The sequence below is a fragment of the Stomoxys calcitrans genome, chromosome 1 (genome assembly GCF_963082655.1).
Source record: "Stomoxys calcitrans chromosome 1, idStoCalc2.1, whole genome shotgun sequence".
NCBI classification, from domain to species: domain Eukaryota; kingdom Metazoa; phylum Arthropoda; class Insecta; order Diptera; family Muscidae; genus Stomoxys; species Stomoxys calcitrans.
In genome coordinates, this window is record NC_081552.1 from 213,485,566 (window position 1) to 213,512,864 (window position 27,299).

At 37.0% G+C, this 27,299-nt stretch overlaps 1 protein-coding gene across 3 annotated transcripts in view; it reads right to left on the reverse strand.

The window, feature by feature from the left end:
- Window positions 1-27,299, reverse strand: part of LOC106090910 (cuticlin-4) — a 64,965-nt gene that overhangs the window by 14,496 nt on the left and 23,170 nt on the right. The window contains exon 1 of one of the 3 annotated variants that reach the window (XM_059360362.1): window positions 6,557-6,634. The exons of the other annotated variants lie outside the window; for them this stretch is intronic. The gene's annotated coding sequence lies outside the window, so the exon portion shown is untranslated. Of the gene's footprint in view, window positions 1-6,556; window positions 6,635-27,299 lie in introns of those variants that run through there. 3 annotated transcript variants of the gene reach the window in all.

Consider the following 27,299-nt stretch of genomic DNA (forward strand, 5'->3'; position numbering starts at 1 on the left):
AATGTTCATGATTAAATCGACTAAGAATGTTGACGCACTATATAATGTTAGTGTGTATAAATAAAAACGTGCTAAGTTCATAGGGTCGAATCTTGGGAACCCACCACCATGGATTTTGCAAAAGAAAAAGAACACAAATTAAATGAAGTCGAAGGGCATAATTTAACCCTACATACCAAATTTCTGCCAAAGCAGGCACAAATTAAATCTTCTAGGAACCGAACAAGGGTAATTGAGATATGGGAGCTACATCAGGTTATTGAACGATTTAGTCCGTACTTGACACCGTTGTTAGAATTCGTAGAAGAACACTACGTCCAAATCGGACAAAAATTGCGGCCTCCAGGGGCTCAAGAAGTTAAATTGGGAGACCGGATTATATAGGAGCTATATCAGTTCATACCCTGATTTAGACCATACTTGGTACAGTTGTGGGAAGTCATAATGAAAGATCACATGCAAAATTTTAGCCAAATCGGACATAAGTTGTGGCTTCCAAGGGCTCAAGAAGTCAAATCCGGAGGTCGGTATATATGGGAGCTACATCAGATTATAGACCGATTTGGACCGTTCGAGGCACAGTTATTGGAAGTCACAATAAAACACCACAAGCAAAATTGTAAGGGCTCAAGATGTCATGTCGGGAGATCGGTTTATATGGGAGCTATATCAGGTCATACCCTGATTTAAACCGTACTTGGTACAGTTGTGGGAAGTCGTAACAGAACACCGCATGCAAAATTTCAGCCAAATCGGACAATAATTGCGACTTGTAGGGGCTCAAGAAGTCAAATCGGGAGATCGGTTTATATGGGAGCTATATTAGGTATAGACCGATTTGGACCATACTTGGCACAGTTGCACAGTTGCGCTTTGTTTGTTCCCTTTCTGGTATATAACATATAGACTCAAAAACGGCTGAACCGTTTTCACAATATGTGGAATTTCCACCCCCATTAAAAGTTGGGTAGTTAATTTATAATACCCGAAGGGGACGGACCTTGCCCTTCTCATGACATGTGTGCACCGATTCAAACCATTAACGCTTGACCCTCGATTCCCTTGAAATGAAATTGCATATATTCATTATTTAGAGCATTCATATTAAAATAGTATTTTTGTTTTTTTAATTTTTTAACGATTTATTTTTATAAAGGAATTTAAAAAAAAATTTAATTTGTGAAAAAATTAAAAAAAAAAATATTTTTATTTCCTAAGCTAATATGTTTTCACAACAACAAAATAAAAAAAATTATATCTTATGACCATTTAGTGAAGAAAAGTGGATTTTAATGTATTGTAAGGAATTGTTAATGGGCCTAATCGGTCCAAGTTTTGGTATAGCTGTCATATAAACCGATATCGGATCTTGACTTGAGGGCGCAATTCTGCGATTTGGCTGAAATTTTGCATGAAGTCTTTTTGTTTGACCACAAATAGCTGTGCCAAGCATGGCTCAAATCGGTTCACAACCTGATATAGCTCCCATATAAACCGATTTCGGCTTTTGACTTCTTGAGCCGCTAGAGGGCGCAAGTACTATACGACTTTGCTGAAATATTGGATGAAATGTTTTGTTCGAACTTCTAACTACTGGGCAAAGTTTGGACTCATAACCTGATATAGTAGCTCCCATATAATCCGAACTCGGATCTTGACTCGTGAGCCTTTAAAGGGCACAATTATTATCCGATTTGGCTGATTTTTTGCGTGAAGTGTTTTGGTTTTATGACCCAAATCGGCTCACAACCATATATAGCTCCAATATAAACCGAACTCCCGATTATACTTCATGAGCCTTTAGAGGGAGTAATTCTTGTCATATTTGGCTAAAATTTTGCACAACAACTTCTTGCATGTTAAATATGACTTGAATTGGTCCATAACCTCATATAGCCCCCATATAACCAGGTCTCCCAATTTTATTTCTTAAGCCACTTAAGAGCGCAATTCTTATCCGATTTGGCTGAAATTTTACACAATGAATTTCACTTTTGTCTCCAACAGCCAAATTAAGTGTGGCCCCAATGGGTTCATAATTTGGTATAGCTGAAAAAGCATAGCAATTCGTATCTATTATTCTTTGTTTGTCTATAAGGAGATATCGGCAAAAGAACTTGACAAATACGATCCATGGTGAAGGATTTATAAGATTTGGCCGAACTAAGCACGCTTTTAAAAAAAACTGTCGAATTTCAGCAAGCCAATTTTTCCCCTCATATGACGGTAAATATTTTTTTAAACAAGTTTCATTCGTCTATTTTAGGCTAATCCAAATTTCATTAGAATACCTCTTGCCTAGCTCGAGCTAGAATTTTTCTAAGACAGCTCTATTCTTGGGTATTTTGGTCGCACTGTTATAACACAAACCAAAACACGAATCTGATAAACAAAATTTAGGGTCAAATAATTTGAGAGAACGCCGGAACTCTCAAACTGATATGTAAGACTATATATTAATTGAAAATATTGAGAAGTAGACTACGAATCTGATATTAATACTTTAGACCAATTCTTTTTGGGGACACCCTACCCCCAAGCAGACATGTATGTCCATCGGATCAATATGGGTCTCACATGAAAGGTCTCAGAGAGTAAACTACGAATCTGATAGTAATCGTGCAACACGAATTCTCTAACCGTCCAATATCACACTCAAATGAAAAGCCTTTGGGAGTAGAGTAATTTTTGCAAATTCGCCCACGAACATTCTATTAAAGAACTGGGGCAAACTTCTCATATATCAAAATATTCTGTTCGATTCAAGTCTGAACGGCGTGCCGTAGGTTGATCTCTCTTTGGGGAGAAGTTATTACATGACTTCTTGGCATGGCATAGTATCTTTTCGCCAGGATTCGAACCCAGGCGTTCAGCGTCATAGGCGGAAATGCTTACGTCTCTAATTATGAAGTCACACATCTCTAATTATGAACCAAGGGTTTAAGGTCACCACACTCTCAAAAAAATCTCCAAAAGGACAAATGGACGCCCACCCCAAAAACTATGCAGACATGTGGGTTGACCTAGGCAAATATCTCCAAATTCAAATTTGCCCACGAACATTCCATTAAGGAACAGGGTCAAAATACTCACATATCAATGAATGCTGTCCGATTAAAGTTTTAGGCTCGAAGATAAGGGACTTCATTTTTAAAGCCGATTCCAAACGGTGTGGCCCAAGACGACATCTCCTTGGCAGATATTTTTACATGGCTTTTAATCATTGCATAGTACCTCATAAGATAACCTTCCAGTGGGGATAGGAGGTAAGGAAAGAGTGGCAGTCTATTTCCAAAAAGACTCACTTAGACAATGTTAGTCCATTGTGATACCACAATGGCGACAGACCAGGTCCTGGTGGGAATCGAACCCACGAATCAGCTCTGGTAATTTGAGCACGATACCAACTCAGCTACCGGGGATAACCACAGCTTCACCACATTCAGGGTCATAGGCGGACTTTGCCTTCTTTCACGCTGTAATACCGTCAATTGTGTTCTGTTTGGCGGGGTTTTAGGGATTGAAAAGAAACTGTCACTTCGCCACTAATGCCAATGTCAAATTCGTAATCTACTCCCCAATACCTTTCATTTAAGCTCAATATTCTCATTGTCGCTTAATATGTCCTTTTCGTGGTGTGTTAAGAGGTTCAAACGGTCCACCAGAAACTTTATTCCGAAAAAGGATCTCAGATTCATGTCCTACTCCCAAATACCTTTTATTTAAGCCCCATATACCATGGTCGGTAAATATATCCGGTATGGGGGGTTTTTGAGGTGACTCCCCAACCTTAGCCAAAATTTGATATCAGATTCGTTTTCATTTCCCAAATACCTTTCATTTGAGTCCCATATTGCCATGGTTGGTCTATATAACCCATTTGCGGGTTTTTGAGGATGGGAAGTCCCCCCAGGTATCCAACCCCAAATTTGGATACTAATTTTTTTGTTTTTAGAAATTTCGCTAGAATCCCACTACCCATTTGAGAGATCTGTCGTTTTTTCCAATTTACGGTAAGGGTCCGCTCCCCCTTTAGATATGGAAAAATTAAATAAACTATTTTAACTAATGGTAATGACTATTCATTTAGTCATTCCGTTTTAAACAGAAAGTTGTATTTGAAACCGAATATGGCCCATATCGGACCATATTTACGTATAGCTGCCATAAAGACCGATACGCTGCTTTAAAGTCCTAAGCCCGTAACAAGCGCATTTATTATCCGATTTGGATAAAATTAGAAACAGTGAGCTGTTTCAAGCCTCCAGACATCCGACTCAAATATGGTTCAGATCAGACCATATTTAGATATAGCTGTCATATAGACCGATCTGCTGATTAAGGGTCCTAAGCCCATAAAAGTCGCAATTATTATCCCATTTCGAAGAAATTTTAAATAACCCCCTTTAAAAAATCCTCCAGATATCCAACATAAATATGGTTTAGATCGGACAATATTTACATACAGCTGCCCTGCTGATTGAGGGTCTTTACCCCATAAGAGACGCTATTGTTATCCAATTTCGCTAAAATTTAAGCAAAAAAAAAGTTGTTTTAAGCTTCCCGATATGCGATTCAAATATGGTTCAAATCGGACAATATTTAGATGTAGCTCCCATATAGACCGATCTGCAGATAAAGGGTCTTAAGCCCATAAAAGCCGCAATTATTATCCGATTTCGCTGAAATTTGGAACAGTGAGATGGTTTAACCCTCCCGACTCAAATATGATTCAGATCGGACTATATTCAGAAATAGGTGCAATATACCACAATCTGCCGATTTAGGGTCTGAAACCCATAAAAGCTGCATTTATTACCCGATTTCGCTGACATTTGAAACCATGAGTTACTTAAGCTTCTTGTCATCGGACCATCCATCTATATTTAGATATAGCTGCCATATAGACTGACAAAATTTTTATGAAATTTTCCTAAGCCCAAAATTTCTATGTAATTTTCCCTAAAGAAAATATGTCTATGAAATTTTCCCTAAACAAAAAATTTCTATGAAATTTTGCCTAAAGACAAAATTTCTGTGAAATTTTCCCTTAAGATAAAATTTCTATGAAATTTTCCTTAAAGACAAAAATTCTATGAAATTTCTAAAGGCAAAATTTCAATGAAATTTCTAAGAAATTATTTCTCTAAAATTTCATTAAAGGTTTATTGTGCAAAAATTGCAACATTTCCCATTTTTTTATTGTGCATTTTTTTGATTTTGTTTTTAAGAACAACATAGAATTTTCATTTTATTTCTCTTTCGAGACCAGCTTAATGATCGAATAATTTTTTGCAATGGAAAAGTGGTGCCAGAAGATACCACAACACCAACCACAGTGTGACGCGTTTCGACCTCTTGTTTAAGAAGTTCATCATCGGACACTTTTGGGTTCTCTAAAACAAATGAATTATTTTTTTTCAACATGAAAACTCGAAAACCCAGTTTTCTTATCACCCTTTATTATCCAAATTATGCGCAGAGTATTTCATATTTCTAGATAATTACTTAGTTTCACATCACAAAAATCACGATATCGGTAGTTGGGCAATTCTACATTATGAAGAACAGTATATTCTTTTCTATTTCTCCTCGTTCTGAGTTCACTAAGATGAAAAATTTTGTTTTCAGTTTTAATAAGCATGCATTCTAAATTCACACAGATAAGGCTAAGCAGGTCCCTTTATCAATCGTTATACCGTCTCTCTTGCTCACTTTATACTGGATATCACAAACAATAATAATTTTTGCTGCAAAAATTTGTTCTAACAAAATCGTCTTTAAACGTGACAAATTTGACTGAAAATGCTCTCGCTAAGCATTTTTATTTTGCTTAGAAGTTATGTTTTTGTCAAATTTGAACCAAAGACTTAAGCAACGAACTTTCAAAAGAGTGTAACTAGAGAGGCAAATAAAAAGACTTAAGAAACGAACACACTTAATGTCTTCGCAAATTCACGGATGAGGTTTCGGCAAATGATTTTATAGCGGTATTTTTGTGGAATTGTTAAATTGTTTATCAACAGCTTGGAGAATGACCCCTATATTTGTGTATATATATAGTTCAAGTTAGCACTACTTTTAATGTATTAATTAAATAATATTCTAATTTATTAATAATTTACACAATTTTATTTATTACGCAATAAAAGAATAATTTTATAATTAAGAAAATAATGCACTATTAACTTTTTTAAATTATTATATTTCTTGTTTTTAAGTTATTTTTTGTTTATTTTTTTAGTTTTGCTTAATTTTTATTTATATTATGTTTAAATTTTGTGTTTGTTTCCAATTGATGTTTGTTTTAATTTTCAATTATTTCTTATTTAATTTGATTAACTTCTAATTATTTGTTAACTTTTTATTTGTTTAAAGCTAAATTGAGTGTGTGTCGGGTCATTTGCTTTACACGATTTTACAATTTTTCCGTTATTTTTCTCTTTGTTGTTGCATTACAATGACCATTACAAGTTAAATTTTTCTGTGGTCTATACTATTAAGGTTTCTCTTTAAATATTTTTGTAGATTTATTGTTTTTTAATAACCAAAACACCTTTTAACAATTTCTTTGGGCTAACTCCAAATAACAGCCATAACACCTCAATATTCCTGGGCTTTTCAAGTATTTTCTTTTTCTATGGACGGTGGTTTTTCTTTTTCTTTTTAATTTTTTTTTTTTTTTGCTAAGATTGATTTTTTTGTTGGTTACTTAGATTAAAATTTCACTATTTCTTGCCACATTTATTTCTTTTCCAGCACCGTTTATTTAAACTTTCCGTTGATGCTTCAAACAAGTCTTGACTGCAAGTGAATGTTGTTAGCTGGTTTATGAAGCGTGGCTAAAAGAAAGCTGTTAACTTGACAGTTTTCTAAATTCATACTCATAAGCCATAAAATATCTCAATATCTTTCAGTTGTGGATTTCTCTTGTGTGCTCTTGCGTGTTAGTCTCTCTCTCTCTCTCTTGTGCATCTGATGGGCTCTTGTCTTAGATATTATCTCCGCTTGATCTTCAAACAAGATGTGACTCTCTGACCAAAGTCACATGTATAAAAACCAAAACACGATTCTCGCTCTTCATTACTCGTTTTGCAGCCGCCTTATCGTTTTCTTAATCATAGGCAACTTCATAATCAGCTCAATTGTGATGATGATCAAGTGCGTTACTTATTGCCGTTCGACCATGTGTTAATGCAATTGAATAAGCAGTGTGCTATTAACCCACAGAAGTAAAACCGAAAAGATCAGCCAGCAACAACAAAACGTAAACATTATTCTTGGCTTTTTTCCCTTTTCAATAGTTTTCTCAGCTCTGTGGCATTCGCTAGGGCAGAAACTTCTTAAAGCGTCGTGGCGTCGCTGTTGCCGCAGAGCCTTAAGCCAATTTATTCACGTGTTTAGTTTTGCAGAGATCTCACACTTATTCTTGGCCGTTAGCTTGCTTATAGAGACTGCGACGACGACGTCAACGTTTATTGTTCCCCCCCTTTGACTATTCTCTGTGAGAATAGTATTCTTGGTGTGCTATTGCCAGCTATTACCGTTGCTGCTTTGAGTTGGGTTTTATTTTTAAGTGGCCTTGTTAGCTAAACATAAACATGATTGCTATCTACTCATATTATGTCTGGTTAGTGATTTCATTCATTCATATGTTCTCTCTTATCAATCATTTACTCACTCAAAAAAAAAGTTCTCGCTGTCTGGGGCAGCACAAAAGCCACAGTATTTAGGTTGAAAAGGTAAGTGTTAGTTTTGTGTGTTTTGAATATATATGATGCTAGCCGGCCGGCGGGAATCATTTTTTTCTGGCTGTGATGAAATTCATGGTATTTGGTTTTAATGCAGACCATATTTGCAAGGTTTTTTGTTTGTTTGGGTCACGTTTTTACTTTCTTATTTAATTTATGGGGAATACTTGGCTATTGGCATATACAAGTAATTCATTGATTTTGGCAGCATGATTTGAATTTTTTAAACGAAAGACTTAAGAAACGAACTTGCTGGAATATGATTTTTTTCTTATTTGGATAAAGGGGCCCAAAACTTTGCCTAAATCATTAAACACAATTGAGGGCACATCATTTTCATCTATACCTATGTATGTATAATAACAATTTGTGTTTGTGGTTTGTAAATTCATTTTGACTCAAAAACCGCAGAACCGATTTTATTGAAATTTTCACGGATTATGTAGGTTGGTTCGGATGGAAGGAGAGGGTCGAACCCTCCTCCTTGTCAAAAAATTAAAGAGGACCAATTGGGACAATATGGGACTTAAAAGAAAAGTATTCGGCAGTAGAATACGAATTTGATATTGAAAATTGGGTCCAAGTATGTAGGGGGCCGCCCCTCAAATGGGCATTTTGAAAAATCTGCTTCTGACTATCAGTACGGGATACATACACATAGTCTCCCCTTCCTCGACGTCCTCACAGCTTTTAGGGATGTCGTTATTTGCAACCTTCAGTCTGTCAGCATGTTTACCGAACAAACAGTGACCTGTTATGACATACGAAATGGCATATGTTCTAGGCAGCTACGGCAAAGCAGTAGACCTCTTCAAGTCTAGATTGGCCCACATAATTTTGAAGTGTTATCTTTACTCCTTCGAAAGTAAGTGTGCTTTCGACAGACGGACGGACATGGCTAGATCGATTGAAATGTCTTGACGATCAGGAATATATACACTTTATGGACGAATATTTCGAATAGTTAATAACAGAATAAGGGAGTTAGTATACTCCCATCCTATGGTGAAGGGTATAGAAACTTCACATCCACATTTGTGGTGTATGGGGTGCCTTGAAGAGCCAGCCTACCCTTAAAAGCCCCCAAAAGTACATATAGACCAATCACTACAGTATGGGACTCAAATGAAAGGTATTTGAGAGCAGAAAATGAATCTGGTATCGATTTGTGGGGTCAAGTGTTTGAGGGGCCGCCCCACCCCCAAAGCAACCCCCGTAAATCGAATTGTCATCGGCGGCTATGCCCTCCTAATGCTGTCGATGTTTATCAGGTACTATGCCAAGTAGCAACTTCTCCCCAACGAATATTGGACTACGACCTAACGATTACCTTGAATAGAAAAGCACTCATTGATATGTGAGAAGTGTGCCCCTATTCCTTAATGAAATATTCATTGGCAAATTTGCATTCTTGGTGGAGGGTAAAATAAAATCCAATCTCCGTAAAAAGTTAAAATTCAAAGAAATCAGTGTAAAATATTTTTTTTTACAAAATTACAATGACCAAACACCAAAGAGGCACACATAAACAATTAGGCGAAATGAGAAAACTTTCGCAAATTAATTTAACTAATGAAAATAACGCTACAAAAACAAGTAAGTTTTTAACATTTAGATGACCTACAATAAAAGTAAAATTCCTATTCTATTCCTAAAATTAGGTGAAATGTCTCTATTATCAGCGAGATTACCTAGATTTCGATGATGAATTGGGTATCATTTTTGTTTTTGTGTGTTTCTTCTTTATGCTAACAACAATGCTAATCTAACAATATCTCATTAAAATACCACATTCCACATTAACCCATTATGGCTGGAAACACGCATCAATCGTTGCCATTTCGTTAATGTGCAATTAAGTCTCATAATTGTTAAAAATTTCACTACAAACCAAACCAAAGATTCGAAATACATACAGAAAACATGTTGCAAAACTCTTAGAGTTGCAAGTGTATTTTGGTATTTGCTGTATGCGCCGCCTCAAACGTTTAGCCAAAATTGTATTTATTGTATGTGAAAGGTTAAAAACAATGGCAGATAGTCAGACCAAAAGGTGAAATAAATATTTCGCCACCATACGAACATACACACAATAACCATTGTTTTGTTTGAGTATATTAAAAAACTAAAGAAAAGACTTTCAGTTTTGTAATGGCCTTTAATGTAAAAAAAAAATAAAAATCAAGTCAACAAAAATAAAATCATGTTATTTTTGTTGAAAACAAAAATCCATTGGCTGGGCTGGTGGTAGTTTTTATATATTTTGTGATTTTTTTTCCTTCATTTTTGCACAATAACTTCCAAGCACTTAACGACGGAAGTTGTGTGGCAAGCATTCAACTCATTTTGCTCAATCGACCTTTACGTAATCACAACGAAAAATATTGCTGCTATTGTTGTTGTTGTCTTTCGTTTCTTGAAGAATTGTCTGCTTGAAAATACTTAACAAACTATTGCTGTAGTTGTTGTTGCCTCTTTCATTATTCCCTGAGCACAACGGCGACGGCAGCATTAAGGTATTCCCACTTCACAACATGGCTATGCTGCTTACAAAGGCACATTGCGAAGTTGTTGCCTCTTATCCCAGGTTGGGGAGGGAAAACTACAATCGACACAACAACTGGCTTTGTGCTGTCTGTCTGCTTTAAAAGGGGGGCTTCTTAAAGTTTCAATATTTGTTGGTGTGTGAGTTTGTTTGTGTTGGCTTATGTTTTTATTGCGGGTTTTTTTTTACTTATTGTTTAAACAAGATGTTGTCGTTTTGTGTTTTTTTTTCTCGCTCTCTGTGGTTCAAGTGAAAGTTTTTTATTTTGCTCTTTGAAGTGGGAAATGTAAAAAGGGTTTCGACTTGGTTCGTTTAGGTTAGTGTGTGCCACCAGTGTGAACTGGTATTTCACACATAGATTGGACTTTTTTGGCTTTGAAAGCAAACAATGCGTTTTATTTTGTTTTTGTATATATTGGGTTGCCCAAAAAGTAATTGCGGATTTTTTAAAAGAAAGTAAATGCATTTTTAATAAAACTTAAAATGAACTTTAATCAAATATACTTTTTTTACACTTTTTTTTCTAAAGCAAGCTAAAAGTCACAGCTGATAACTGACAGAAGAAAGAATGCAATTACAGAGTCACAAGCTGTGAAAAAATTTGTCAACGCCGACTATATGAAAAATCCGCAATTACTTTTTGGGCAACCCAATAGTTAACTAATGAGTATATACTTACTACTAATGAATAACTAAAACAAAAAAAAGATGTCTAGAGAAAAATTGGAAAAATGATGTGCCAGTATGAAAATTCTCATTTGATTGTACAAAGCTCTTGCAAAATTCACTGGACGTTCCGAAATGCAAAGAAATAAATGGGTTTTTTTTCCTACATTTGGCATTATAAAATCAAAAGACTTAAGAAACAAACGCTATCTTCTCGATAAATAGGGAAAAATAAAACGAATTAAATGCCAATTTGGATTTGCGTATTCATAATAAGAATGATGAGAAAAGATAATTCTAGAAGACATTAAATAGATTAAAAAGGAAAATAAATGGAAAATGTGATTCATTTCTTATGGTTGCCATAGCAAAATCAAAAGACTTAAGACACAAACTTAATCTAAGCAAACAATGCACAGTGTGGATTAGGGAGGTTTTAATTTTTTTCTTTTTCGCTAGATAGATTTTAAGTTTCCCTCATTTTGGCACAATTGGAAATGCTAACACGTCCTGCTGGGGCCTCAAAGTTTTGAAAATCTCAATTTTTTGTGTAATTTGGCGACTTTAGGTACTTCGGCGACCCATATCTTTGAAGCGGCTAAAGCTATTTGCCCATGTCATACATCATTAAAATTAAAGGCCATTCTCTTTTTAACATTTTATGTTCAATAACGAAGAACGTAAGTAGTACGTGTCCCTAAAAACGTACAAGGTAACCCTTGTGCAGAAGGGCCGAAAGGGTCTTGCATATGGCATACGACTGGGCTAGATCCAGAGGTCTCAATGTTAACCCAGAGAGGACTGAAATATGCTTGTTCGTGACGAAGGTGGGCCAATTTAACGCACCACATTCCTCAATTAGACGGTTTTGATATCTGACAAGGTCAAATACTTAGGTGTGATCTTGGACAGGAAACTGAATTGGAAGTGTCATATTCAGGAGCGTACTGAGAAGGTTCACAGATGTTTGGCACTGAATCCGAGCATAGTCCACTGGCTCTACAGGAACGTGATTAGGCCAATACTTATTTACGCCTCAGTAGTTTGGTGGGCTGCTATGGAGAAAAAGAGCAACAGGTTCAGAGAACATGTCTTGGCATAGGCGGATCGATCAGGACCACGTCCACTAGGGCACTGGAGACTATTCTAGATATTTGCTCCACTGACATACAGATTAAGTGTTAGGCAGACACTGCGGCTATGGGAGAATGGATTGAGGATGGGAGCAACTCACACCATGGCGGTATAATCGAGGCGACGATAGGAAACCTGAAAAGAAGGGAAGAGGTTTCCGATCGGATACCTGAGATGAACCTTGAGGTCGAGTGCGAGACACTGCTGGTAGGGCACAATCTTCGATTGACGAAACCCTAATATTGCCATGTGGAAGATTTTGTTACACGGATGGGTCAAAGCTAAAGGACAGAGTGGGCCTGGGCGTCTACATTGAGAACCCAGGGACTAAGATTTGTTTTAGACTGCCTGACCATAATACGGTCATGCAGGCGGAGATCCGGGCGATCACGGAATGTATGAAGTGGTGTGGTGCTGACGCGAGAATGTCGAGTGTGAACATCTTTACGGACAGTAACAACCAGTACGGTGAGGTCACAAACAGTTTTGCAGTGTAAGAAGGAGATAAACGCCTTCGCTGAGGATGGTAAAATCCGCATCGCTTGGTTGCCGGGCCATAACGGAATAAGGGGGAATGAAAGGGCAGATGATTTGGTGGTGAAGGCTAGAGAACTGCCGTCAATAAACTTGGTTAACCCGAAGTCTTGCGGGTCGCCGCAGTCCAAGTTAAGGGAGTGGGCGACGAATGCTCATGCAACACTGGGGAACAGCGAAACGGTCGGTAGGACGCCGAAAATCCTATGGGGGGATCCAGATCTTGAGAAGACGAGGCTTTTACTGAAAGGAAGTAAGAAGGAGGTCGGTAAAGCTATTGGTATCTTGACAGGACATACGAGCTCACTTATGAAAAATCGGTGCGGCAAGTGATAGCATGTGTAGGGCATGCGGGGAAGATGATGAGATGTGGGAGCATTTCCTTTGTCATTGCCCGGCTTTCGTGTCTAACAGATACCGGCACTATACCAAACATGGACCAGCTTAAGGGAGTGGCATGGAAAACAATTAAGGGGTTTGTAAGTACCACGGAATTTCTTTTTCGAGGTTACTTTTCTTTAGGTATTAAGAGCGCACAACAAGCCGATTAATGGCTTAGGTGTATGTCCATAGTGGCATGGAGTGGATTAATATCTGCACCCTCTTTTCAACCTAACCTAACCCAAGCATCCATATGGGCCCAGGTCCATTCTTCTGCTGGAATGTACATGAATGCAGGTTGCGGGTTTAAAACTTTTTTTTTAGCAAAAAGGTGAAAAGACCGGGCGGAATAAAGGTTATTTATGTTAACTTAAGTTAGGGGCGTTTTAAAAAATTATTATGCAGATTGTCATCAAATGAATAACGCATTTTTTAACGGGGTCTATTTTCTTTGTTGCTTTTGGTGTTGTTACTCTAAGTGCTTTTTGCTTGTAAAAGTAATTAAGCATTAACATCAAAACTAACAACCATATAAACATTGTTAGCGGTGCATTGCCTCAAGTTTTTTGGTTTTATGCAGGCATGTAATCCATAAATTGTTGAGACAGGACGGGGGCCAAAAAGCGATTCATACAGGTTGGTCGCCTGCCTACCCAGTGACACCGCGGGCCAATCTGGATGATGCTATACCATTTTTTTGTGATGATATTTTTCACTTTTGGCTTCACAGCATCACCACAATAAGCAAAAACAAAAACGACTTTTGTGTTATAGAGCGCTCAAGCACGCGTTTTGCCTTTGGAGTAATTTTTAGTGTTGGTGTGGTGTGTACCAAGGCACAACAACAACAACAAACAAAACCGCGAACGCCTCAAACAGTTGAGCTAGTTAAATTTAAAACATGTGCTGCTTGCTGGCCCGCTCTAGCTGTAGCATGTGAAAGTGAAATTGGAATTTAAATTGAAATAATCATCATTGATTTGTTTTTCTCCACTTGGTTTTTTTTTTTGCAATAACGACCATAACGGCGTTTAAAATTGCCATAAATAAACAATAACGGCGGGAGTCTTGACTTTTATAGATTCCCCATAATCTGAGGCATTTGGCTTGTTTTTGTTTGGTCATATTGCTACTGGAGAAATATTTATTAAATAATTGTGAACACATGTTAAATGGTGTGTTGCAAATTTCCAATTTTATGCACTATGCTTGACTTTTTAGTGGGGCTAATTAAACCAAGTCAGTGTGTTTATTGCCAAACAACTGACTTTAAGCGCCACAATGTTTCAATTTTAAGTTTCGTCCTCAGTGTGGATGACACTAAAAACAACTTTCAAATGAAGTGCCACCAAAAGCCTGTCTTGAAAATACCATCACCATCATCTTCTTTTTTTGTTGGTTTTTGTGGCAAGTTTTCATTGCACTTCAAACTTTATTGCTTTTACAAACGTAAAAGCCAAAGACAGGGAGAGAGAGAGAGAGAAAAAACTCAACAAGACTTACTAACTGACTAACCAAAAACAGATGTTGGGATTTTCTTTTTTTTTTTGTTATATATACACTGGCATTAGCAACCGCACATAGTGATGAGCTTGAGAATTATGTAAAATACATTTAACAATTAATTTTCTTTGCTCTAGTTTTCAGGCCTACAAATAAGTGGGCATGTGAAACAGAAAAAAAATGTATCGAAAGCTTAAATCAAGCAAACAATGATAATAAGTGGCATTTCTTAAACAAAAGACTTAAGCAACAAACTTATGTGTCAAAGTTAAAGGAAATTGTTTCGCAAGTTAGGGCAATGCAAACAAAAGACTTAAGAAACGAACTGGATTTTTATAACAAAAAATAAATTAAAATGACATTTCAATTCAATTTGTCATAAAGATGAAAATAACGAAGGTGTGTTCACTCGTAGGCCCGTTTAAGCATAGAAAACTCTAGACTTAGATCATAGGTCAAAAGACGAGGCGAAAAAGGCAAGTCATGTGCAATTGCCCGGGGGAGCATTGTTGAGATGAACGATAGATAGATAGGGGAGGAAAAATGTAGACTCTAGATCAAATGACGAGAAAGAGACAGGCGGGTGGACCTGAAAGTCTGCACATTCCTGGAATAGCATTGGTGGATGTGCTTGCCCATTTCAGTGCGAGCCTATACACAATGCAGTTATGAGAGATTTCATAGTGCTCTCTGGTGGAACCTTTCCGTTTTTCCGCAAATATGAATAGACTGCTAAAATTTAAATGTCAAAAGACTTAAGAAACAAACTTAATTTTTATAACAAAAAAAAAAAAAACGAAAAAAAATTAAAGCGACATTTCAATTCAACTTTAAAATAACGAAGGCAAGTTCACTCGTAGCCCAAAAAACTGTAGACCTAAATTATAGGTCAAAAGACGAGAAAAAGGCAAGGCATGTGCAATTTGCATTGTTGAGATGAACGATAGTGTAGGGGAGGAAAATTGTAGACTCTAGATAAAATGACGAGAAAGAGAGAAGCGCATGGACCTAAATGTCTGCACATTCCCGGAGTAGCATTGGTGGATGTGCATGCTCATTTCGCTGCGAGCCTATACACTATGCAGTAATGAGAGATTTCACACAAATATGAACAGACTGCTAAAATGAAAATGTCCAAAAGGTTGGCCAAGTTAAACAGCCTGTATAAGTTTTTAGCGGGATGAACTAGATGACTTATTTTCTAATTTTTGTGACATTAAGACAAACAATATTGCCTACAGTAATCCAAGACAATAAGGCCGAGCTGAGAAAGGCTCAGAACAAGTCCTGGGTAGAATTCTGCAGCTCCGTCGAGGATACAACTGAGGCCTCTAGTGTAAGGAAAATTCTGTCCTCGAGACCTATTACGGTGGGGTATATTCAGAAGTCAGAAAATATATGGACAATGTCTAGTGAGGAAACACAAGAACTACTCGTTGATACACATTTCCCGGGAAATTCTTCAACGGACAACGTGGAGCCAGAAGAGGTTGTCACTGGAATGCATTCGTCAGTGGTTATTAAGGAAATTCTTTCTGAGCCGAAATTCCTTTGGGCTATAAGAAGTTTCGAATCCTTTGAGTCGCCAGGCCCTGATGATGTTTCACCGGTTGAATTACAAGCTATGTCTGATAGACTGGTTCCCTGGCATAGGGAGATATATTCTGCTTGTATCAGAATGTCATATATACCTGTGGGATGGAGGGACACGAAGGTCATTTTCATTCCTAAAGCTGGAAAACCCTACCACGCGAAGGCGAACGATTTTCGTCCTATTAGTCTGTCATGCTTTATGCTGAAGACTATTGAGAGGTTCATAGAGACATATCTTAGGGCAAAGATTCCTGGAGATCGCCTGTCGCGGCAGCAGCATGCATATAGTAAAGCCAAATCCACTGAAACAGCCCTTCACGACCTAGTCGGCTACATAGAGGGTTCTCTCGCTGTCAAGGAATATACAATGGTAGCATTTCTTGACATTGAAGGTGCTTTTAATAATTTAAAACCGACGTCAATCATGAAGGAGTTGGAGTTTCTAGGCATCAACTCTTCCGTAAGAAAGTTTATTAATAACTTACCCAATAAAAGATGTATAACGCCAGACTTGGCATCTGTAGATCTTACAGATGAATCAGCAGAGGAACACCTCTAGGAGGTGTACTGTCTTCACTACTTGGGAATGTAGCCATTAACAATATATTATTGTCTCTGGAAGAAAAAGTTGAAAAAGTGGTCGCGTATGCTGATGACGTGGCAATTGCGGATAGGGAAAAGTTTCCCAGCACTCTAAAAGATATACTTCAGGAAGCTCTTCGTGCAACAGCAAAGTGGGCCGTGCAAAACAGAAGTAGTTCTCTTCAGCAGGAGATACAAGTTGCCTGCAGTGGAACCTATCTCCTTGGGTGGAGAGAATGTTCCATTTGCAGAAAGCGTAAAATAATTGGGTGTTTTGCTGGACAGCAAATTAAACTTCAAATCCGACTTTTTGGAAAGGGCAAGAAAGGCAACTCTTGCCTTATACAGCTGCAAGACAGCCATTGGCAAAGTTGGGGGCATAGACCGCGTGTCATGCATTGGGTATATACTGCAGTAGTCAGACCTATAATGCTATATGGTGTTGTGGTCTGGTGGACGGCGCTTCAAAAGTCCGCCTAATGTTCAATCCTTAACCGGATCCAAAGGATGGCTTGTTTGTGCATCACAGCCGCACTGAAGACGACACCATCTGATGCACTGAATTTAATGCTATCCAGGCCATTGTGGCTACCCAAATTGCAACGACCACTGCCGTGAGGTTAAGGGAGCTTTCTCATTGGTCATGTGGCGACTACGGATACTGTGTTATTCTTGATACAATGTCTAATGTTCCAGGCAGTGTGGATTATACCCTACCTGAGCCGCGTTTTGATAAAAAGTACTGTACCTCTATTCCTGATAGAACCGATTGGAACTACGATATTCCTGGTAACAGAAGTTACATAGACTTCTATACGGATGGTTCCAAACTAAACGACCAGGTGGGCTTTGGGTGTACTCGAAAGATCTAGAACTGGTCATATCGAAGAGGTTACCCGATCACTGCAGTGTGTATCAAGCGGAGATCCTTGCAATTAAGGAAGTGGGGGAATGGCTAATGTCATTACGACGATTGGCATAAATATCTTCTCAGACAGCCATTAAATCCCTGGAGATCGTATTTCTGAACACAAAAACCGGCCTCGACTGTCGCAGTTCTCTTAACGAAATGGCTGAACAGTTCAAACTGTTCTGTGTGCCGGGCCACAGAGAGATCCCAGGGAACTCTTAAGCGGACGAGCTTGCGAGAGTAGGAACTACCCTACACTTTCCAGGGATGCTGGAGTCTGTGGGTATGCCTCTAGCAACATGTATGCTAAGTTTTCAGGACTAGGCCCGAAGGACAACAAATGATAGATGGTCACAAAGAGGGGGCTGTGGGCATTCCGAAATGGTCTAATCTTGACTTGAAGAGGTCTACTGCTTTGCTCTCTTTGGCTAGAACAGACGTCTCGGTCATTGTGTCCGTCATGACAGGTCACTGTCTAATCGGAAAACTGCTGACAGACTAAAGGTTGCCAGCAACGACTTTTGCGGTAGTTGTGAGGACATTGATGAAGAAGAGACTATGGAACACCTTCTGAGTGTGTGTCCCGCACTAGCAGTCAGAAGGAGTTCCACTTTAGGTTCTCATTTCTTTGAGAATCTGTCTGATTTAGCGAATGTGAACGTTTGCAAGTTGTTGGGCTTTTTAAAGCGATCTGGATGATTCAACGGAAGATACTAGAAGGCATCTTCCTTCTTCTGTTCATGTGGTATCACAATGGACGAAAGCCTCTATGTAAGTCTAATGGCAGACTGCCACTTAAACCTAACCTAACTTAATCCAAGACAACGCTAGATCCGATTTTGAGGTTATTGTCTAAAACAATCATGCTTCTAATCAAAGTTTATTCATAGATGACTTATTTTCTCATTTTTGTGATATTTTAACAAACAAAATTGCCTAAATTAATCCAATACAAGCCTAAACCGAATTTTGAGAATATTGTCTAAAAAATCTTGTTTCTATTCAGAGTTTATTCAAAAACAATTCTTTTCTTTAAATTTAATTTTTTTTCTTATTAAATACCAATTTTTTCTTCTAACTCTTACAGCGGCATTCACAAAACTTAAAGCAGTTTTATAGTAGGTTGATTTGAGAGTTCTATAAAGGAAATCTGTCAAATAAGCCTTCTTTAACACTACTATAAGTTTTGTGAATATGGACATTCATATTTTGCGTTGTAAATAAAGGTAAGCATGCAATTTTTTAAGACGTCTGTCCATATCTTAAATGAGTTATTCACTTTCCATTTCACCCTATCACAAAACTATTTCAATTAGCAAGTATTTTAATGGTTTTCTTTTTCTTCTTTTTCCAACTTTCATTTGTTGGTCCAAGTGATAATGATCGCCAGACTAATTGTCAAATATATGGTTATTCATTAACATTCATTTTGGGAATACGTAATGATGCATGTCTTCTGTTTGACAGACTAATCATTAAAATTATCAAACTTATGAAGTGTGGAAGAAAAAAAACAATCTTTGAAGTAAACTAAATTTCTAGGAATAAAATTTTACGATTGCCGCATTCCAAAGTCTGGAACGAAAACGTAGTATAAAATAAATAAAATAAAATAAAATAAAGTAATAACAATACGAAATGAAACAAAATAAAAATATAAATAGATTAGGTAAAATAAGACTGTAGAAAAGGAGAATGAGGCCTTAACCTCACCACATACCTGCGGAAATTCGGCTAATCTTTGGTTTGTTATACGCTTTACAAATTCTATAAAGAAATCTCGAAAAGTCTATGTGAGGAACTCTGAGCTTTTTCACATATGTATTCCTTAAAGGAGGCCAACGTGGCGCAGAGGTTAGTATGACCCCCTATGTCGCCTGGGTTCAGGAAAAAATTTCAGCGGTGGTTGTCGCCTCCTTATGCTGGTGGCATGCCATGCCATGTAAACCTTCTCCCAAAGTGTCCCATTGCGGTACGCCGTTCGGACTCGTCTATAAAAAGGAGGCTCCTTATCATTGAGCTTAAACTTGAATCGGGCAGCACTCATTGATGTGTGAGAAATTTGCCCATGTTCCTTAATGAAATGTTAATGGGTAAATTTCCATTTATGCAGGGCCACTGACCTTTCTTTAACATATAGTTGCTGTCTATACTTGAGCAACTCTTTTGGTATCCAAGGTTTTACTCTGGTGTTCATTATACCATCCACAATTTTTAGTAGAAATGAAAATGAAAACATTCGGAAGAGCCCGGCCGTGCTTCGAACCTGGGCACACGGAGCAGCGCACACGAAGAGCCGTTGCCGTTGTCTAGCGTTCGAAGCCATCAATACAACTTCCAACAGATGCACCGAATCATGTGTAGGTCATGGGAGTAGTGTAATTGTCGCAAACAAAAAATCTGTCATTACACGCAAACACATGCATTGGGAAAAGTACAGCTACTAGACAGGGTTGTCGAGCGTGGTTAATGTGGTGCTTGCATCGTAGAGGCATTTTCGCCTCTAAATACAACATACCAACGTACGGCCCTTGAAGCCTTCACACCCAATAAGGTTGAAAAGTCTTCTAATCAAAGACGAAACGCGTCCCATAGTGGTTGGTTGGTGTGTTTTGTGATCTCTGGCTTTCCTTTTCTATTGCAGAAAAATCCCCGATCATTGAGCTCGTCTCGAAAAGGGAACAAACGAAAATTTCAAAAAATTAAAATGATCCTAGTATGCAAAAAAACTTGGAAATGACGTAAAGCGTATGGGCCTGCTGTCAGTCTTTGGCGTCGCATAACTTGCCATGTGTATAAATGCCATTACTATCCTTTCTTCTTGACACCCCTTTAGGGCATGTTGTGAATATGACGGCCAACCGGCCCCCAAACGAGAATATTTTTATTGCCTCTCTGACCATAATGTCAATCATGACGAACTCTTGACCCGACCCTCTATCAATAGGTTCGAGTGTCTTTGTTTATCTCGTTGTGGCCTGCGGAAAATGGGTGTTCATCCACAGCCTCATCAATCTGCTGCTCTATTTTTTGTTTCTTTTAAAAACATTGTGGGTAAGGAAATTTCTTTTTTAAATTGTTTAAATTAAAAAATTTTAAATATTTTGAACAAAATAACAAAAAACTAAATTCTTTTTATTTTCTCCTTTGTTGCTTTGTTGTAAAAATATAGTGGCTAAGGAAGTAAAATTTAAAAAAATTCTTTTTATTTTCTTAGCCACTATGTTTTAACAAAAAAAATCTTTAAATTTAATGTTAAAAAATTAAAAAAAAATATTTTTATTTCCTTAGCTACTATGTTTTTACGACAAAAAAAACATTTCTTTATATTTTATGTAAATGATCATAACATTTAAATAAAATGATTTTTTGTTTTATAAAACAAAAAGAAAACAAAAAGAAATTTTCTTGAAATTTTTTAATTTTTTTTTAAATTTTTAATTTTTTTTTAAATTTTTTTAAACTTTTTTTAATCATATTTTCTTAGCTACTATATTTTTACCATTTTCCACTTTCTTCGCTAAATGGTCTTCTTTTTAAATAGAGATTAAAAATTTTTAAAAAATAAAAACAAAAATTGAAATATAAAGAAAATGATTTTTTTTATATTTTAAAAACATAGTGGCTAAGAAAAAAATTTTTCCTGTATTTAAATTTTTTACCTTTAAAAAAAAAACAAAATTCTTTTCATTTCCCCCTTTGTTTCTTTGTTGTATAAATATAGTGGCTGAGGAAATAAGGTTTAAAAATTTTTAAAAAATGTCTTTATTTTCTTAGCCGCGGTATTTAAAAAAAAGAAAATAATTTTCTTCTTTTTCTTTTAAAAAAGTTCTTTTTAAAAAAAGTTAAAAAATGTATATTTTTATACCCACCACCGAAGGATGGGGGTATATTCATTTTGTCATTCCGTTTGCAACACATCGAAATATCCATTTCCGACCCTATAAAGTATATATATTCTTGATCAGCGTGAAAATCTAAGACGATCTAGACATGTCCGTCCGTCTGTCCGTCTGTCCGTCTGTCTGTTGAAATCACGCTACAGCCTTTAAAAATAGAGATATTGAGCTGAAATTTTGCACAGGTTCTTTTTTTGTCCATAAGCAGGTTAAGTTCGAAGATGGGCTATATCGGACTATATCTTGATATAGCCCCCATATAGACCGATCCGCCGATTTGGGGTCTTAGGCCCATAAAAGCCACATTTATTATCCGATTTTGCTGAAATTTGGGACGGTGAGTTGTGTTAGGCCCCTCGACATCTTTCGTCAATTTGGCTCAGATCGGTCCAGATTTGGATACAGCTGCCATATAGACCGATCCTCAGATTTAGGGTCTTAGGCCCATAAAAGCCACATTTTATAACCGATTTGGATGAAAATTGACACAGTGAGTTGTGTTAGGCCCTTCAACATTCTTCGTCAATTTGGCCCAGATCGGTCCAGATTTGGATATAGCTGCCATATAGACCGATCCTCCAATTTATGGTCTTAAGCCCATAAAAGCCACATTTATAATCCGATTTCGCTGAAATTTGGGACAGTGAGTTGCGTTGAGCCCTTCGATATCCATCGTCAATTTGGCTCAGATCGGTGCAAATTTGGATATAGCTGCCATATACACCGATCCTCCGATTTACGGTCTTAGGCCCATAAAAGCCACATTTATTATCCGATTTTGCTAAAATTTCGGAGAGTGAGTTGCGTTGAGTCCTTCGACATCCTTCGTCAATTTGGCCCAGATCGGTCCAAATTTGGATATAGCTGCCATATAGACCGATCCTCCGATTTATGGTCTTAGGCCCATAAAAGCCACATTTATTATCCGATTTTGCTGAAATTTGGGACAGTGAGTTGCGTTGAGCCCTTCAACATCCTTCGTCAATTTGGCCCAGATCGGTCCAAATTTGGATATAGCTGCCATATAGACCGATCCTCCGATTTATGGTCTTAGGCCCATAAAAGACACATTTATTATCCGATTTTGCTGAAATTTAGGACAGTGAGTTGCCTTAGGCCCTTCGACATCCTTCTTCTATTTGGCCCTGATCGGTTCAGATTTGGATATAGCTGCCATATAGACCGATCTCTCGATTTAAGGTTTTGGGCCCATAAAAAGCGCATTTATTGTCCGATGTCGCCGAAATTTGGAACAATGACTTGTGTTGGGCCCTTCGATATTTGTCTTCAATTTGGCTCAGATCGGTCCAGATTTAGAAATAGCTGCCATATAGACCGATCTCTCGGTTGAACAATGACTTGTACTTATAAGCATTTGGTCTAAATCGGATGATATCTATAGAGCTGCTATGTGGCATAAGGTATGCATTTTTCACTGGATTTTGACGAAATGTGGTTCACATATATACCCGAGGTGGTGGGTATCCAAAGTTCGGCCCGGCCGAACTTAACGCCTTCTTACTTGTTTTCCTTAGCCTCTATGTTCTTAAAAAAAACATTTTCTTTACAATTTATTTTTTTTTAATTTTTTTAAGTTTTAAAAAAAATTAAAATTTTTTTTGTCTTTCCATTTTTTTTAATTCTTATTTCCATAGCCACTATATTTTTAAAACAAAAAATCATTTTCTTTATATTTTATGATCATTTAGCGAAGAAAAGTGAATATTAATGACTTTGGCATAAAATCCCACCTAGCGTCAAAAGTAGGCTTATCGCTATAGTTTTTTTTTTTTTTTTATTGAGCTTTAATACATTGCCGACTTTCAATAAGCCAATTTTTCCACCAAATATGACCTTATACCTATGTTTTTTCTTAGTTATTTCATTTGTCCCATTTACGCCAATCAAAATTTCATTGAGATACCTTTGTTTTCTAACTCGAGCTAGAATGTTTCTAAGACAGCTCTTTTCTTGGGTATTTTTCTACCCATATAAGTATATTCCCATTTTTAACGTTTTAAATTTGATTTTTATATCATATCTCAAATTAAGTGTTTAGTTCAATTCATCTAAAGTTTCACAAAATTGATGATGATTATATGCACATACAAAACCGAACACTAAAAGTGAAAATTACGACGCTCAATTAAAAAATTAAACAATTAAACTTGCAATTAAATGTTTAAGATTCAAAATGTGTGGATAACAAATCCCACATATAAAAGAGTATTAATCCCCGTTAATGCGTTGGTTTGTTTTTTTGCTGTTTCTGTTAATGCGAAACCCCACATTGGGAAAACAATGCATATTTCAGACGTGTTAATTATGGTGGTGTTGGTGGTGCAACTTCCCAGTAAAGGCCATTAACAGAGCATACAAGTTCTCCCCCGTTTTGGTGTTTTTATTTCTTTTTTTGCTTGACTTTTACTTTTCATTGCCTTTAACAAAACTCCGTTGAGCCAACCAGACAAGACAATGCTGGCCACAATTTGCCAATTGAAAGGAAAAAGACCATGTTGGCCTGTAGTGCTTGCTACTGCTTGCCTGCCTGCCTGCCTGCCTTATGATGGTACGTCATCAGTGAGTGCCCCTTCAAGAGTATTTTTCAATAGCAACGAACTTTGCTAAAACTGGAGCACAAACCGACCGAACGCTCACAAAGAAATGAAAGTAAAATCTCAAGGGCTCGTTCGCACTTTTCATTCCAATAAAACCGGTAATGCCATTTAATCTGATGGTGCTGCTGCACCGTTAAAGAAAGGAGTTGTTGATCTGTGTTTTTGTTTTTCTCCTTTTTTGCATTTCTCTCTCTCTCTTTGTCTCTCACTTCTACCTTGGTGTTCATTTCATTGCTTTGCCACATTGTTGCCACTGAAGTCAGGCCAGCAGTCAGACCATGAATGGGGCAAGTTTGCATGAATAAAACCATACATTTAAACCGGTTGCAAAATCAACGTGGTATTTTCAAGCTGTTTAATGGTGGTGACTTTTCTTTCATGTGGTAAGGGCAACATATGCTCTATGCACTGTGGTGCTTTATAGCAATTAAATAAAAAAAATGTAGTATAACTTTAAGGCAATTGTTGTAATATAATTTAAACAAAGAAAACGTTTTTTGAGCGAAAAAATACAATCTCTGCTTACTAACTGCCTAAATCAGGCAAAAATTAATATATCTAGACACACCACATTTCGATTTATTTTTTGTTATTTTTGCATGATTGGCAAACACAAAACTCTTCAATTTTAGCATAATGATATTTAGAATAGCTTACATGGCGTACGATTGTATCATCGAAAAACGTACCTGGAAAAAAAAGCAAATAAAAAATTATTAGTACATAAAATTTTCAGTATGCTTATCTAACAAATTACAAAAAAAAATTACATATTTTTTGTCTATTTTATTTCTATAATTGTGCGTATAATTTATAAACTCTGGTTCCCACAAGGACCTTGAAACGCATTTTTTTAAATTTTTAAACATCAATTAAAAAGGTCCCTAGGGACCCGCCGGAGGGTCAGGTATTATAACTTAGCAAATTTTTTCGTAGCACTTTAAAGATTATTTCAGAATCATTCCTTGATTCGATTAAGCTATGTGCGACCTTCTGTCTGTATCCGTAAATACGTGGAAATAGTACCGATCGCATTTTTATTGGAAATTTAGAGACGAAGTCTTTTGACATTGGTAGACATCGGTTCAAAAATACATATTTTAGTCTAATTTGTTCTAATATAGCTATATTTAAGTCCTTTGCCAACTGATCGTCAGGGAATTTTGACATACATTTCTGTATGACTCTTGAAATTACTGCTGAATTTCATAGAAATCGGTTCAGATTCAGTCGAGAGCAGCTTACTTTCGAAGAATTAAATCTAGTCGCTTGAAATTTTGCACAAACATTTTTTATTAGTGTATGTCGGTTGGGATTGTAAATGGCCCAAATCGGTCCATGTTTTGATATAACTGCCATATAAACCGATCTAGGGTCTTGACTTATTGAGCTTTTAGAGGGCGCAATTCTTATCCAATTTGTCTCAAATTTTGCACGAAGTGACTTCCAACAACTGTGCCAAGTATAGTCTGAATAAGTCCAAATCTTGATATAGCTGCCATATAAACCGATCTCCCGATTCGACTTCTTGATTCTTATCCGATTCGATTTAGCTGAAATTTTGCACACATCGTTTTGGTATGACTTCCAACAGGTGTGCCAAGTATGGTCTAAATCTGTCTGTATCCTGATATAGCTGCCATATAAACCGATCTCCCGATTAGACTTCTTGGGCCTCCATAGAGCGCAATTGTTATCCAATTTGTTTGAAATTTTCCTTCTCTTCCAACATCTGTGCCAAGTATGATCCTAATCTGTCTGTTGACTACAATTTTGCGTGAGGTGTTTTGTTATGACTTCCAACAACTGTGTCAAGTATGGTCTAAATCAGCCCATAACCTGATATAGCTGCCATATAAACCGATCTCCCGATTAGACTTCTTGAGCCCCTATAGAGTGCAATTGTTATCCAATTTGATGCCAAGTACGGTCCAAATCGGTGTATTACCTGATATAGCTCCCATGTAAACCGATCTCCCGATTTGAATTCTTGAGCCCCTGGAAGACGCAATTTTTGCCTGATCTGGCTGATTGAGCATATATTGTTTTGTTATTACTTCCAACAACTGTGCCAAGTACAGTCTAAATCAGTCTTTAACCAGATATAGCTGCCATATAAACCAATCTCCCGATTTTACTTCTTGAGCCTCTAGAGGGCGAAATTCTTATCCGATTTGGATGAAATTTGACGCAGTGACTTTTTCTGTGACCGCTAACACTCGTGTCAAGTATGGCCCGAATCAGTTTAAAACCAGATATAGCTCCCATATAAACCGATTTCCCAACATTGCTTCTTGAGCCCCTATATGGGGTGCAATTCCTATGGAAATTTTGCACAATGGCAAATGGCTTATCCTTTATTTGTCTTTAAAGATATACCAGGCAAAGAACTTGACAAATGCGATCCATGGTGGACGGTACGCACGCTTTTACGTGTTTTTTTTTATTCTAATAGTCCTTTTGAGACAAAGCGCACCAATAGCTGAGTTAGCAACAAGCTCGGATTACTTGTGCGTAGTTTGTACAGCTGTAAGTTGCACAACTTATTGGGTTGCCCAAAAAGTAATTGCGGATTTTTTATATAGTCGGCGTTGACAAATTTTTTCACAGCTTGTGACTCTGTAATTGCAATCTTTCTTCTGTCAGTTATCAGCTGTTACTTTTAGCTTGCTTTAGAAAAAAAGTATAAAAAAAGTATATTTGATTAAAGTTCATTCTAAGTTTTATTAAATATGCATTTACTTTCTTTTAAAAAATCCGCAATTACTTTTTGGGCAACTCAATATATTAATAGCACTACCTGTAATATGTAATTTAAAATATAGAACATTAGAGGTCGATTTTCATCAAAAGCTTTGATCTGTCGCTAATGTAGTATCACAATGGACAAAATTTGTCAAATTTAGCCTCCACGTTAACCTCTTTGGTATAAACAATTTTCTCACTTTTTTATTTGTTTAAAACACTTGTGCCACTGTGCCAATAATCACTTAAGTGAAGTTTTAGTTTAACATTATTTAAGGCTGCACAACACGCAGAGCCGACATTGTTTATGGTAAGCTTAGGCGTACAGACAGACAGACAGACAGACAGACAGATATATGTTGCTATGGAGTATGAAAATGCTATACCTGGCAACATGTGGCATCGCCGGTTAATTTTATTTGCTCAAGAGTTTTCAGA